Source organism: Ixodes scapularis, unplaced genomic scaffold (genome assembly GCF_016920785.2).
Source record: "Ixodes scapularis isolate PalLabHiFi unplaced genomic scaffold, ASM1692078v2 PGA_scaffold8__174_contigs__length_109621045, whole genome shotgun sequence".
Taxonomy (NCBI): Eukaryota; Metazoa; Arthropoda; class Arachnida; order Ixodida; family Ixodidae; genus Ixodes; species Ixodes scapularis.
Genome location: NW_024609883.1, coordinates 85,203,914 through 85,216,629, shown reverse-complemented (window position 1 = coordinate 85,216,629; position 12,716 = coordinate 85,203,914).

Sequence of the window (12,716 nt, the reverse complement as noted above, 5' to 3'; positions counted from 1 at the left end):
TTTCTTTTTTAAATTTTCATTCAGAGAGCTGATCTCATTACATTTTGACGAATGAGGAACACATTAAAATGCACGGTTCAATAATTGTTTTTTTTTGTGACTACATATGCTATATTTACATCCGGGTCTATAGCTCTGCCCACTTTGTAAATTTAAAATGATCACCGTCGTACTACTAAAGAAAAATTCCCAGTTCCTTGCAATGTGACGCCACAATTTCCCCCGCTAAATTTAGCGAGAGAAATTGTGACCTCACATGAAAACGTGATCTTTGCTACTTTCCAAAGTGGTCTCGTATAACGCTGTGACGTCACATGGCTTCGTAACGTCACGCGAACGTTACGTGGTCTCGTAGCGCCAGGTGACGTTATTTGAAGCGTTTCACCCGGTCAAGGTAGCAAATAAGTGATGACGTCATACGACACGACGTGGCGTCCCGTCACCCGAAACCGTGACGTCACGGTAGCGTTTCCCCCGCTAAATGTGGCTGGGGAAGCTGCGATATCCTTGAACGTTACGTGAAGGCACGTTACCCGACACCTTTACGTCACGCGAAATGTATCTCCGCTAAATTTTTCGGGGAAGCGTTGCCCCCTTTTTAAACTTACCATACGCTTAAAATATACCACTTAGAGTGGTTGGCAGCTTAAAAAAAAACGCCTGGTGTGAATTATTCGCGCTTCCTGCTTCGCGATTGGTCCTTTCCCAGTTCGTGTCGACCAATGCCTAATCCCATTGGCTGCGGAGCTTGATGCTCAGAATTGACAACGCCCTGCATTTCTTAGGCTTTCAATGCATAACTATATGGGGAGATCAAGTCGTCTGCTTTTTGCGCAGGAGTTGTGGTGACGTCAGAGGGACGCAGAGCTCTGATTGGCTTCGATCAATATGATAGCGGGTACACCTCACTGTTAGATGCCTTGAGGTCTACCCACTATTTTTTTTTTCAACCAGCCAATAAGAGATCGGCGTTCTGACGTCATCGGCACCCCTGAGCAAGAAGCAGACGAACTTGGGCGGCGCATGGGTAGACGTACTGAACCGGGCAGGTGTCCCAGCTACGGCGGAGACGCCAGTCGCCATCTTAATTAAGACTTGACTGGCAGCTGTCTAGACGTCCATACGACAAATATGACGTTTGTTTTTCGTTTCTCTGTGGCTGTCGCGATCTTCCCCCCCCCCCTTTTTTTTTGTTTCGTCATTTGCAGCAGTGGCATACAACACTGAACATAATAAACTGGCAAGAAAAAAAAATAGACAAAATACTCGCATTGTGGAAGGTTGATTATCCGAAATGATAATTAAGCGCTTGGCATTTGTTTGACAAGGGGCTTTACATAAGTCACCGCCGGTTAATTCGTTTGTTTTATTTTCCACTCAGAACACCCCCCCCCCCCCCCCCCCCCTCCCTCTTTCGCACTCTTGCGGTTGTCCAGTCCGGTTCTTTATTCTTTGTCTCCGCTCCTTGCGCGTTACTTTGGCTTTTTTAGCTACTTTTTTTTATATTTCAGCCCCTCTGCTTCCTCCCCACCTTCTTCTCCCTCCAGAATGAGTGCAACAACGAGCAGAAACAGCGCCTGGAAATTAACGTTTCGTTAGGAACCTTGTTTGCCAGCTAACGCTTCGCAGTTTGCCTGAACGCCCTACGAGCCGCGCTGCGGTACTAATGAGCAAAATATAACGTACCAATTACTGGGAGGGGCTAAAGTAACCTTATACTGTTCACTCGGTGTAGGTGTGTGTGTGTGGGGGGGGGGGGGGGGGGAAGGGGGGAATGGGTGGGTGTCTTTTTAATTATCAGTCCCAATCTTATTTTGTCCCCGCGCCTTTTTTCGGAGCCGGTGTGAGCCCGTGTTGAGGCTCGCCGCATAGCGTAAATTAAATTGAAGCCCAAGAGAATATCAAGAAAATATAATTAAATTAAGGCTTCCCTCCTTTATTTCACGTGTTTTGTAAATTTTCCTTTGTAGATGCGTTTGTTGCAACTGCACAATTTTGTTGCCTCATGTAAAGGCGCATATTGGGCTTTGAATAATCAGGCGTTTTTGTTCTTATTAATCCAGTTTTAATTGGAAAAAAAGAAAGTCTCGGTTCCAGGCAGGAACTTGTTGGGTATCTTCTAAAACCACGAAAGAAACCAGTACTATATATATTACGGGAGCTGTATAGTTTTACCGCGCCAAAAGAATAACAACAAGAAAACCATTTAGGTTTAGACTAGCTGCCGTGAATTTGGCACAGTCGATAATGCAGCTCCCTGCTTTCGGTTTTCTATTGGCTGTTAGTCGCGCTATGTTATTGCTGCCAATAGAAATCGCTAACCTCCGTAATGTGTTCAGACTGGGAGGTTTTGTTTTCGGGAATTCGGTTAGAGCACTCCAACAACGACCAGAACGATTTCTAACTGTAAACAAGAAGTTTATCTTCGATACATAATAACTCAATTACCAAAAACTCATTAAGCTCTCGGTTATCCAAAATGCCTTGTATTTCTACAAGGGCGCTTTAAGACAGTACCAACTGTGGCGTGGACCGTTTTATTAACCTTATGTCGTTTCTTTTTCTCATGTTTTTGACATACTTCGGTCCATATTTTCTTTCTCTCGCCATCATTTTCTCTCTCTCTCTCTTTTCTTTGTGTTCATTTATCAGAAACAAAAATAAAAAGGTTACATAAGTTACATCACGAAGCGCAATGTATCGAAATCGAATCTACCCCGCAGGCTGTCTCCAGTGCCGCACGATGAATTCATGTATTCTATAGGTTATTCAGGAGTCCGGGGAAAGGAAACCTTAACTTGGAACGGCCGGAGCACGGTCAAGGCTAATGGAATAGTTTATTTGGGAGCTCAATGCACGCGCGACCGAAGACGACCGACGCGTGATTTTCTCAGCGGCCCGACAACACTGGATTGAAGTAAAACACAGACGGCCGAAAACTTCGAGAGGTGATTGACCGGCGGCCAGTGTTCGTTGCCACGGCAGGCGCCATTTTGATCCTTTCGAAACTCCGAAGCTTCGAAAGGGTCGTTGAACCAATCGCGACAAGATCGCTGTGAAGCTTTGTCGTACGAAAAGCGTTCCTCGTTGATTATACGTTTTTCTGACACTGCGTACATGACCAAGTTGACAGTCGCGCTTATACATCTCTTACAATTATGCGCCTAGAAATTGTGGGAGAAAAGGAGACGAAAGCGTCCGAAGGGACGTCAGAACGCCGTGTTCTGATTGGATGGATTAGTGGGTAGACCTAAAGCTAGCATGGCCTTTGTTTCCGCTGCACTCGTTAAACCCATTGAAATGCGAGAGCCAACCGCCGTACGCCGACCATCCGTGTTCTAACGCATTCGACAAGTGTAGAGGAGACAAAGGCGTCCTTTGTCTCCACTGGGCCATTCTAGAGCCACTAAATGAGCTACGCTTAGAGTATCGGCACTCCGTTCCCCGACATTGTTGTGGGCGCCGCCATTTTGGCTCGTATGCAGAGCAGACGCAACTGCCGATCGTCATGATTCAAAAGTGCGACTTCCTCGGCATTCGGTTCGGTGTTAGAAAGGTTATGTAACATTGCTTTGCTCTGCCGCGAACTGTTTGAACATTTGTGGAGGGCGGAAAAGCGCTTCCTGTGATTTCAGATAAAGCTTCAGATAACTGGCAACCATGATTTTGAGACACAATATGGCCAAGTGACGTTACTCTGAAGCGTAGCTTATTTAGTGGCACTAGGCCATTCCATGCAAAAGGAGATGCGGTAGTGTTTTCACGTCTGGGATTCGTACAAAAAACTATTTGGAATTATAAAAAAAAATACATTTAATAAATTGTATTTTTGCTAATATTATGCTCTAAATATATTGTAAAACAAAAGGTTGCTTATCACACAAAGTTAGGGCGAGCCTAATTACTTAAAAAATAGGCCCTATCTTAAAGTAAAATACAAATAATGAAAGACGCCATCTTGAGTCCAAATATGGGCTAAAAAAAGAGACTTCGTGATAATTTAAGACAAACCCCCGAAACCAGCTCCGTTTGCACTCTAACTTTTTGTTCCTTAACAATTTATTCGTTTTTTTAGTCAACTTGAATTTGGGTGTGAACTAGAATACTTTTTTGTCTCTCGTAAGACTAATAATATAATTGCTTGTATTTGATATTTAAAGCCTCGTTTTGTTGCGTTTTAATTAAATAAGAAACTCTGCAGTTCATTCAAAAACGGCCATACCAAAAAACCATTAAAAAAAAAAAGAAAAAAAAAACAATATGGGCAGCGGTGTTTGGAATTTTCGAAATAACCAAAAGTTCAATCCACCTCATCTGTTCAACCGTAGCCTCCTCTATACTCACAAATCCTGGCAGTTCGACGACACAGCCATAGAGTGCCCGGTCGCAGATTTGGAGCGCGAGGACCTGGTAGCAGAGAGCATTTCTCGGGGAGCCTGGACGTCAGCGCACAGCTTTCGCCGCGGCAAGGACCCGAAACATGATTTTCAAACCCGACGAGAAAGGAAGCGATAGCGCGAGGAACGCCAGGAGCACGAGTGCGAGCAGACATTCCATCGCTCGGGAGAAGTGTGTTTCGGCGTCTCGCCGCAGCGGGGCGCCCGTCACGTGGCTCTCCTCTCATTCGTTGTCTTCCGCTCTACATTTTCGATTTCGGTGGCCACTTCTTGTGGTGATCTGCCCGGCTTTGTCGGTATAGAAGAGGCTATGGTTCAACACATCAAAAATAATAAAAGTACTTGTTGAGAAATTTTTTTTTTTTTTAAAGATGAGCTTCCGTGACCATGTCTCCACGCGACGCACGCCGGCGTTCGCCAGCGAGGCGTCAATGGTGTGAGACGCCGCCGCAGGGTCTCCAACGCTCTCCTGAAAACACATTTTATTCAGTTGAGGTGGATGTTACCCTGACTTCCATGCAGCTGTGTCCTCTTTAGGTTACATAATGATGCTGCGTCTTACTTTTACGCTACTACTGCCCAGCTAACTGCCGACGAACGCAGGCCTGTGTCGTCTGCTTTACGAGTTTGGGAATGCGTATTGCGCGTCGGCATCGTCTGTCGTATTTCCAGATATAAAAAAAGAAGAAAAAAATACATTCAGACCGATTAAATCTTCACTGATGAAACATGATAACAATGACGTCGCTTCCCCATTGAACATAAATGTATTTTGCTAGAACCAAGATATATTAAAGTTCGTTGTCTCATTTACCAACGACGCGCTACCGAGATAGTGAAAAATTCATGGAAACGACTACGTCACTCTTCTAAGCCTAATTGTGGACAGGGCTTGTGGCAAGCTTTTTGCGCGAACTACCGAAATCGAGAGTAAAAACGCGAAAACTGGTCGATAAATAGTATCTAAGAAACCGTTACCCTATTGAAAATTCTGTTAATCGGTCGATGTGACATGAAACAATTTATTAAAAATTTAATCAACAATTTCTTTAAAAGAAACCGGCTTACCATGATGGTTATTACCTCGCCTAATGTCTTCCTAGCCCGCCACTCAGATGGCGAAGACGGCACCCGTGTAACCCCCACCTTTTATCAAACAGAAACAAACTTCGTCTAAGAATGCTAGTGAGTTCAGAATTTGAGACGTGTTCTGCTGGCCTCCATTGTATTCCGGATTCTAAAATACTGCGCATGTACGGTATCTCGGGGGTGTGAGGCATCCGCCGCAAACAGTGAAATGCTTTTCCCCTCATTACACTGCTTTTGGTTGCACTGCATAGCCATAGACTATCAAAATATTTTTAAGTTCAATAAAGAATCGAAATCCCTATTATCATATGGCATCGATGAAAAGCTATCCGGTGTAAATTGTTTTTATATCTGGACATACGACAGACAAGGCCGACTCGCAGTACGCATTCCCAAACTTTGGAAGCAGAAGATGTAGGCCTGCGTTCGTCGGCAGTTACCTGGGCAGAAATAGAGCAAAAGTAAGGCGCCAGTATCTTTACGTTAGGAAAAAAGGACGCGGAGATGCACGGAAGTTAGGATAACGTCCAGTTCAACTGAATAAAAGGTGTTTTTAGGAGAGTGTTGAAGACATTGTGCCGGCGTTTCAGAGCGTCGACGCCAAGCCGGCGAACAACGGCGTGCATCGCCTACGAAGGCGGGCGACTGGAATAATGCTCAAAGAAGCTCATCTTAATTTAAAAAAAAGTAATTTTTAAATGTTCTTGATATGCTGAACAGATGAGATGAATTGAACTTTTGACTATTTCGAAAGTTCCGAACACGACTGACCACATTGCTTTTTATGGTTCTCAATGTGGCCGTTTCTGCATAAACTGGAGATTTCGGCCTTTAATTAAAACTCTACGAAACGAGGCTTCGAAAATTTAATACAAGGAATTCAATAATTAGTCTGAAGAGAACAAGAGAAAAGACATTGTAGCCAAACACCCAAATTCAAGCTGACTAAAAACCAAAACAATATAATGAAGTCTTTTTTTTTTCTGGAGTTCCTATTTAGACTTAAAACGGCGTTTTTCGATATTTGTATTTTGATAGGCGCCCACCTAAGTTTGTGTAAAAAGAAGTCGTCTTTTTTTTTTTGCAATGTTTTTTTTAATACATAGGTTTTATGCGATTTCTAAAAACGTAGATCATGATATCAGCAAAAATAAAACTTATTCGTTTTAACAAAAGATAATTTACTAGGGAGTTGAGACGCTTCTTTACCCAAATTAATTTTTTGGTGCACATCTCAGACACGAAAAAGTTTCCGCGTCTCCTTTAGCACCCGGAGTGAACCCACTGCACTCTTCGAACCCGTCTGAATGTGAATGCCAAACGCCGGAAGCCAGCGTTCCGCGTTCTAACGCATTCGACGAGTGCGGTGGAGACAAGGGCAGCCGTAGCTTTGTACGTACCCCCCTAATCCTTCCAATCAGAGCTCGGCGTTCTGACGTCACCGCGCGCTCTCCTTTCCTCCTCTCCCGCAGTTTTTCGACGCAAATTGTTCTCCTCGCGTTTTCGGAAGCAATAACATTTTTATCCTTTTTTTTTTTTAATGCCGTTAAAGGTTGACGTCGCCTGTGGTGGCGGTGTGTGTAGATGAAAAAATCTCGGCATGCGAGACCGGTCACCGGGAATTTCGTTCGGCTCAGCAAGAATTGAAGAGGGCTCCAAGGAGATTCCAAGAACCAAAATGGCGTCCATACGAGGCACATGGCGCTACTTTCTCAAGATCCAGAGAATTTTAGGCGTAACAAGTAGGGAGCCTCTTATCATCGTTCAGCAGACATTGAGATTACGTCATTATCCGATAAGAACACGGAGAAATAGAATCGCGAAACAAGAGGTGGGAACATAATGAGCCACAACCTGCGTTTCTTAATTTGACGGTGACGATAATTATACCTTAATTCTTTTTTCGGAGGAAGCGAACTATCGCTTACTGATACTTCCTTCTAAATTAACACAAGTTCCACAAAAAAAAAAAACACACACAAAAACGCACAAGAACACACACAAATGTAAGGAAACCAAAAACGAAACTCTTTCTTACTAAAAGATCGTCCAATCGAAACTGACAATGTGTCGTTCGGAACTTACCCGACAAGAAACTACTACATTTACACAAAATATTGGTTTTTATTTCGTATTTTTTTGTTTCCCCCCAGGCGAAACAAGTCGAAACTGAATTGGAAAGAGGAAGGAACCGTACAGCTGTCTTTTGCAGGACCCGTCGGTGAAATCGAAGGTGCGCCTAACGAAGTTCGCGTTTCATTTGGATATCTGCTCGACCCACTCTTTTCCGAGTTTTTTTTTGTTTTTATTTTTCTCTTCAAAACGGGTCTCGAACGAGTATGTATGTGACACATTCTTTTCCTATTAGTTTCGGTGGCACCCCTCTTCGAGCTTTTTCAATGGCGATTTCGTATTCCTTTTTAGCCTCGCGGCTCGACATCGTTAACCACGGCCCAGCAAGTCGGAGCCCAGCTTAACCCTGACACGCGGTTTAATCGTAATCTAAGCCCCGACACAAGGAGAAAAAGACCAACGGACAAGACGACACAAAAATTTCTGTCGTCTTGTTTGCCATTTTTATTTCTCCTTGTCCCAGGGTTTAAATTATGATGTTTCCTAACCTGCATATTTTCGCTCTTGGAAAGCGGTTTCCTTTGTTTTTCTTCTTCTTTTTGTTCAACCTCGGCCTACCCGATAACATGTGCTTGTTTATTCGTGTAGAAGAAAGTTGTGACTACCTAGTCAGCGCTGGTTACGTTTTTACTTTGAAATTGAGCTAGACTAGTTGCCAGATAAAGAAAAGAAAAAAAGAAAGTTTTGGGAATTCTGCATGCCCTGGACGAAGTAGTTCTTACACGACTTGGTTGTCAAAGAAAGAAACAATGCTTGCAACACAAGCAAAACTACAACTACTACACAAATACAACATGAAGACTGGAAACACATTAGTATATAAAAAATAGAACGCAACAACAAAAGAGAATAAACCCTATTATAAAAGCCATTAAAGAGGATATAGGAAATACATCTTTGATTGTTTTCTGAAAGTTTGTAAAAAGGAAGTGTGTTCCAATACATCAATTCAGTCAGGGTAAATGTTTAGGAGATTTGAAAGTTGCCAATTCAATAGTGGTGTGCCATAGTTAGTTCTGGTTCCTAGTTTTTAGAAAATGTCTACCTCTAAAATTGGAGTGTGCATCAGAGCTTGTATATATATATATATATATATATATATATATATATATATATATATATATATATATATATATATATATATATATTCGAAATCGGTTTTTAGTTAAAACAATCGCTGGTCATATGAGGCTTCAATATTCAGTATACGATTTGATTCAAAGTAAGAACACGATAGAAGATCGATAAGTTTTAAATAAACCGCACTCCTTTTTTTCTGCATTAGGTATAGGCTCTTAATATTAAATTTAGATGTAACCCTCTAGACAAGTAGTAGACGCGAATAAACAGCAGGGAAATAAGGCTGACGTTTTACCACATAGGAAGTAATTCATGAAAACTACTCAGCATGCCTAAAGATTGTGCAATACTACGTTTTACACGACTCACAAGGAAGGTCCAACGAAGGTTTTCATAAAACTGTACTCTTGAAAACTTTTAATCAAAAATCCGTTCTATAGATTGTGATTGAAATATCAAGTAGGCCTATGAATGAATGGGGAAACACTATTTTTGGCTTTGTTAATATTTAGAGGAAGCTGATTGACGCCAAGCCATTTGTATATATATTTTAGATATATATTTATGACGGGAATAGAGGATGGTAAGTTTCTGCATGAAAAGAAAAACATTTGTATCGTCCGCGTTGAGGACGATGCCTGGAGTTTGAGGGATGGGAACAATATAATTAATATAAAGAAGAAGCAATACAATTCCCAACACGGGTAGATGTGGAACATTTGATTTTGTCTATTCAGTGCAACAGGCTGTATTATTAATTACTACCAACTTTGTCCGATTTCTGAGAGAGATGTCTAACAATTTTAATGGAGTTTTTTTTTTATTCCGTAATGTAGCAGCTTTTGAGAAAGTATGTCGTGTATAATAGAATCCAAGGCTTTGTTAAAATCTAAAGATATGTCTATAGTCTACAGATGGTTTTCTATAACACTGACCAGTTTATCTCTAATGTCGAGTAAACAGATTCAGTAGATTTTTCTTTCTGAGAGCCGTATTAGTTTGCAGAAATTAATTGATGTTTATGAAGACGACTAACTATTCTCGAATTATAAACTTTCTATATTAAAAAAAAAACGAGTATATATATATAGGTCTATAGTTGCTGATATTATCGAGAGTGCAAAACCATAATTTTGGCAGTTTTCATTTTTAAAAAAACAAAATTCCTGTAGAGAATATTAGACTAGTTAAATGGCAAACTATGATGCACATAACATCTTAAACCGCTTTAATTTTTGCCATTTATATGATGAAATCCAAAAGAACAATTATTTTTAAGATCGCTTATTAGACTAACAATATCTGTGGAGGTGGTTGGGTAAAAAAGCATAGAATGTGAGAGATTGTGCCCTATATACTTCTTCAAATCCTTAGAAGTCGTCACAGCTGAAGCTACACATTCTAAACATATCGATTAAACTAATTAGCGAGAGCTTTACCATTTAATGTTCTTTCACGTATTTTCATTTCAACTGGTACACTGGTTACTGATTTCCGTAGCAGACCTTTTATGATACGTCAAGTTTTCTGAGGATCAAAATAAATGTTTGCCCATTTATTAGTGTATCATCGAATGCGCGACTTCTTGATATCAGTGCCTAATTTATTTCTAACTTTTTGTACTATCTCTAACTGAAATAATTCGCTTCAGTCCACCGAAGATAGCAGCGAAAATATTGAAAAATTCATCTCTTTGAAAAACTGCGTGGTTATAGTGGTATGTGCTTGCCGGGTGGTATGCAAAACCTTTTTGGTGTAAAACATTACACCGGAAGATGATCATTTACATCACTTGTGAGTACACGTGCTTTAGTGTCGTCTTCATAACAGCTTGTCAAACACAGGCCAATCACTGTTTCACTAGTCATTAACGCGAGTGGCTACATCAATTATATTTGAGAATATAATATCAATGAACTCATTGACTGTATTAGAAGGCTGTAAAATATTGATGTTAAAGCCTTCCATAAGCACTACAGGTATTTGAAACGATAAAAAAGTCTAACATAGATTCAACAAAACAAAATTACTCATCCAACGACCCAGAAGGGGGCCAGTAGATAACGCCAAACACGAATAAATTTGTTTTAGTGAAGAGCGATAAAAAACTTGAATGAACAATATGCACTCAGAGATGGCCTTATATGAACATTTTTCCTAAAGAGCAACACCACCTCCGTTTTTATCTAATAGACCGATCTCACCAGCCAGTTTGACTACGCCACCGCTGCCACAATGCATCAGGGGAACTTTAGTCTTTCTGCACGTGCGACAACCTTGCTGCAGCTCTGCACTTGTGGAGAACGCCCCCCCCCCCCCCCCCCCATGCACGGCTGTCTGCCTCCCGTGAACTAAAGTTATGGCGGTGTAACGCATGCGCCGAACGCTCAGTGAGATCGGTCTATTTGTATATGGCTTTGCATCTGTAACCTTCAAATTGTACTACGTGATGGATATTGGCAAACGTACGTCTCGCTAAAGTCCGATACATCAAATTCATGATCTAAAGAGGACAAGTAAATAGCTTAGTTTCTTAAACTACACACATTCAAGTAAAAAAAGAAAAGCCAGGTTGTTTCATTGATAGAGATCTGATATTACGAAAAGAATCAGCATCATGATAAGGACATTGAAGCGTCAAGAACGACATTCAGAACAAGAGTCGCTTTGGCGACCTATGCACAGACGATCATGCAATTTATTCGAGATCGCCCAGGTCATAGATCCGAATGGCGTCATCGCCTACAGCTTTCATTATAAATACCTGCCCATTCTTCTGCCACACAAACGGATACCTTTTCTCTTCACTTTTCTTTTGCGCCAGCCACAGGTGTTTTTTGTTTGTGGGAGTCAAGTGGTCGAAAACACGCAGATTCGGTTCTTCGGTCCTAAGGCGAGAGCGATTCTTGATCCCCTTTTCCCCCAGGTAGTGAGATGTAAACTGGATAATCACGACAGGTTTCTGTACCTTTATTGAAGTTCATTTGAACGATTTCGCAATCATTTTAACCCAGGGTGCAGTGTTTGGCAGTATCGCTATACAAACGCATCGCGATTGTATTTCAGAGATGCAGTATGTACTTATATTTCTCGATCGCGATACAATATCTTAATGTGTTTTGTATTTCTCTATCGAAATACATTTTCGGATGTGTTCTTGGTATCGCGGTACTATCAGGGCCGATGCATTTTGTTACAATTTTATAAGAATTGTTGACCTTCACGCAGTTTCGTCAAGGACGTTTTGTGTCTCTGACGGCACTTGACTCCCTTCTTTGTTGTGCAAGTGGTCGACTATTCCAGCTAATTTTAAAAGTTCAGGTCTCTGTCGGCGCGCCCAGCTGGAAGATAAGAAAAGATATCGGTTCTTTGAGCTTCATTCCACGGTGACTTTATAAGGTCACTGCTGAAAGAGGTGTCCGGATTGAACATAATCATGGTGAGTGCTCGAGGTTCTTTGGGAGGAAACAAAACTGATTTAGATGTCCCTAGGATTTTGCCTAAGAAAGATAACAAATGCCGAATTTAAACCGCACTCGAGCTACGGTCAAAAAAACGCTTGCTTCCCTTACTACTTTCCAAAATACAATATGTTAATTCTGCGGTAAATTTAATTCGAGCTTAATTCAGGCTCCAACATGAAATGAGAACTGGTTTGCTGGATTAGAGGCGAAATCTCGTATTCTAAAGCCTGCTTCTTTTTTGTTCTTCGTGTGCTGTCAGGGCTGCACTAAGAACTAAAAAAAATAATGTTTTTATAAGATTGTATTTTAGTGTGTATTTCAGCACCACCAAAATGTATTCCTGTATTTGTACTTCCAAATACTTTTCCCTCTTCCAGATGTATTTCGTCTAAGTATCGCGGCACAATTTTATAAATGTATTTCAGTATCAATATTCTAGCTGTTTTCACCATATATTCCAGTATTTGTATTTTCAAATACTTTTGAGACTATTTGCGCCCAACCCTGTTTGAGGGAATGTGATGGAGCTTTATTATAGTGAATACCTTTTTTT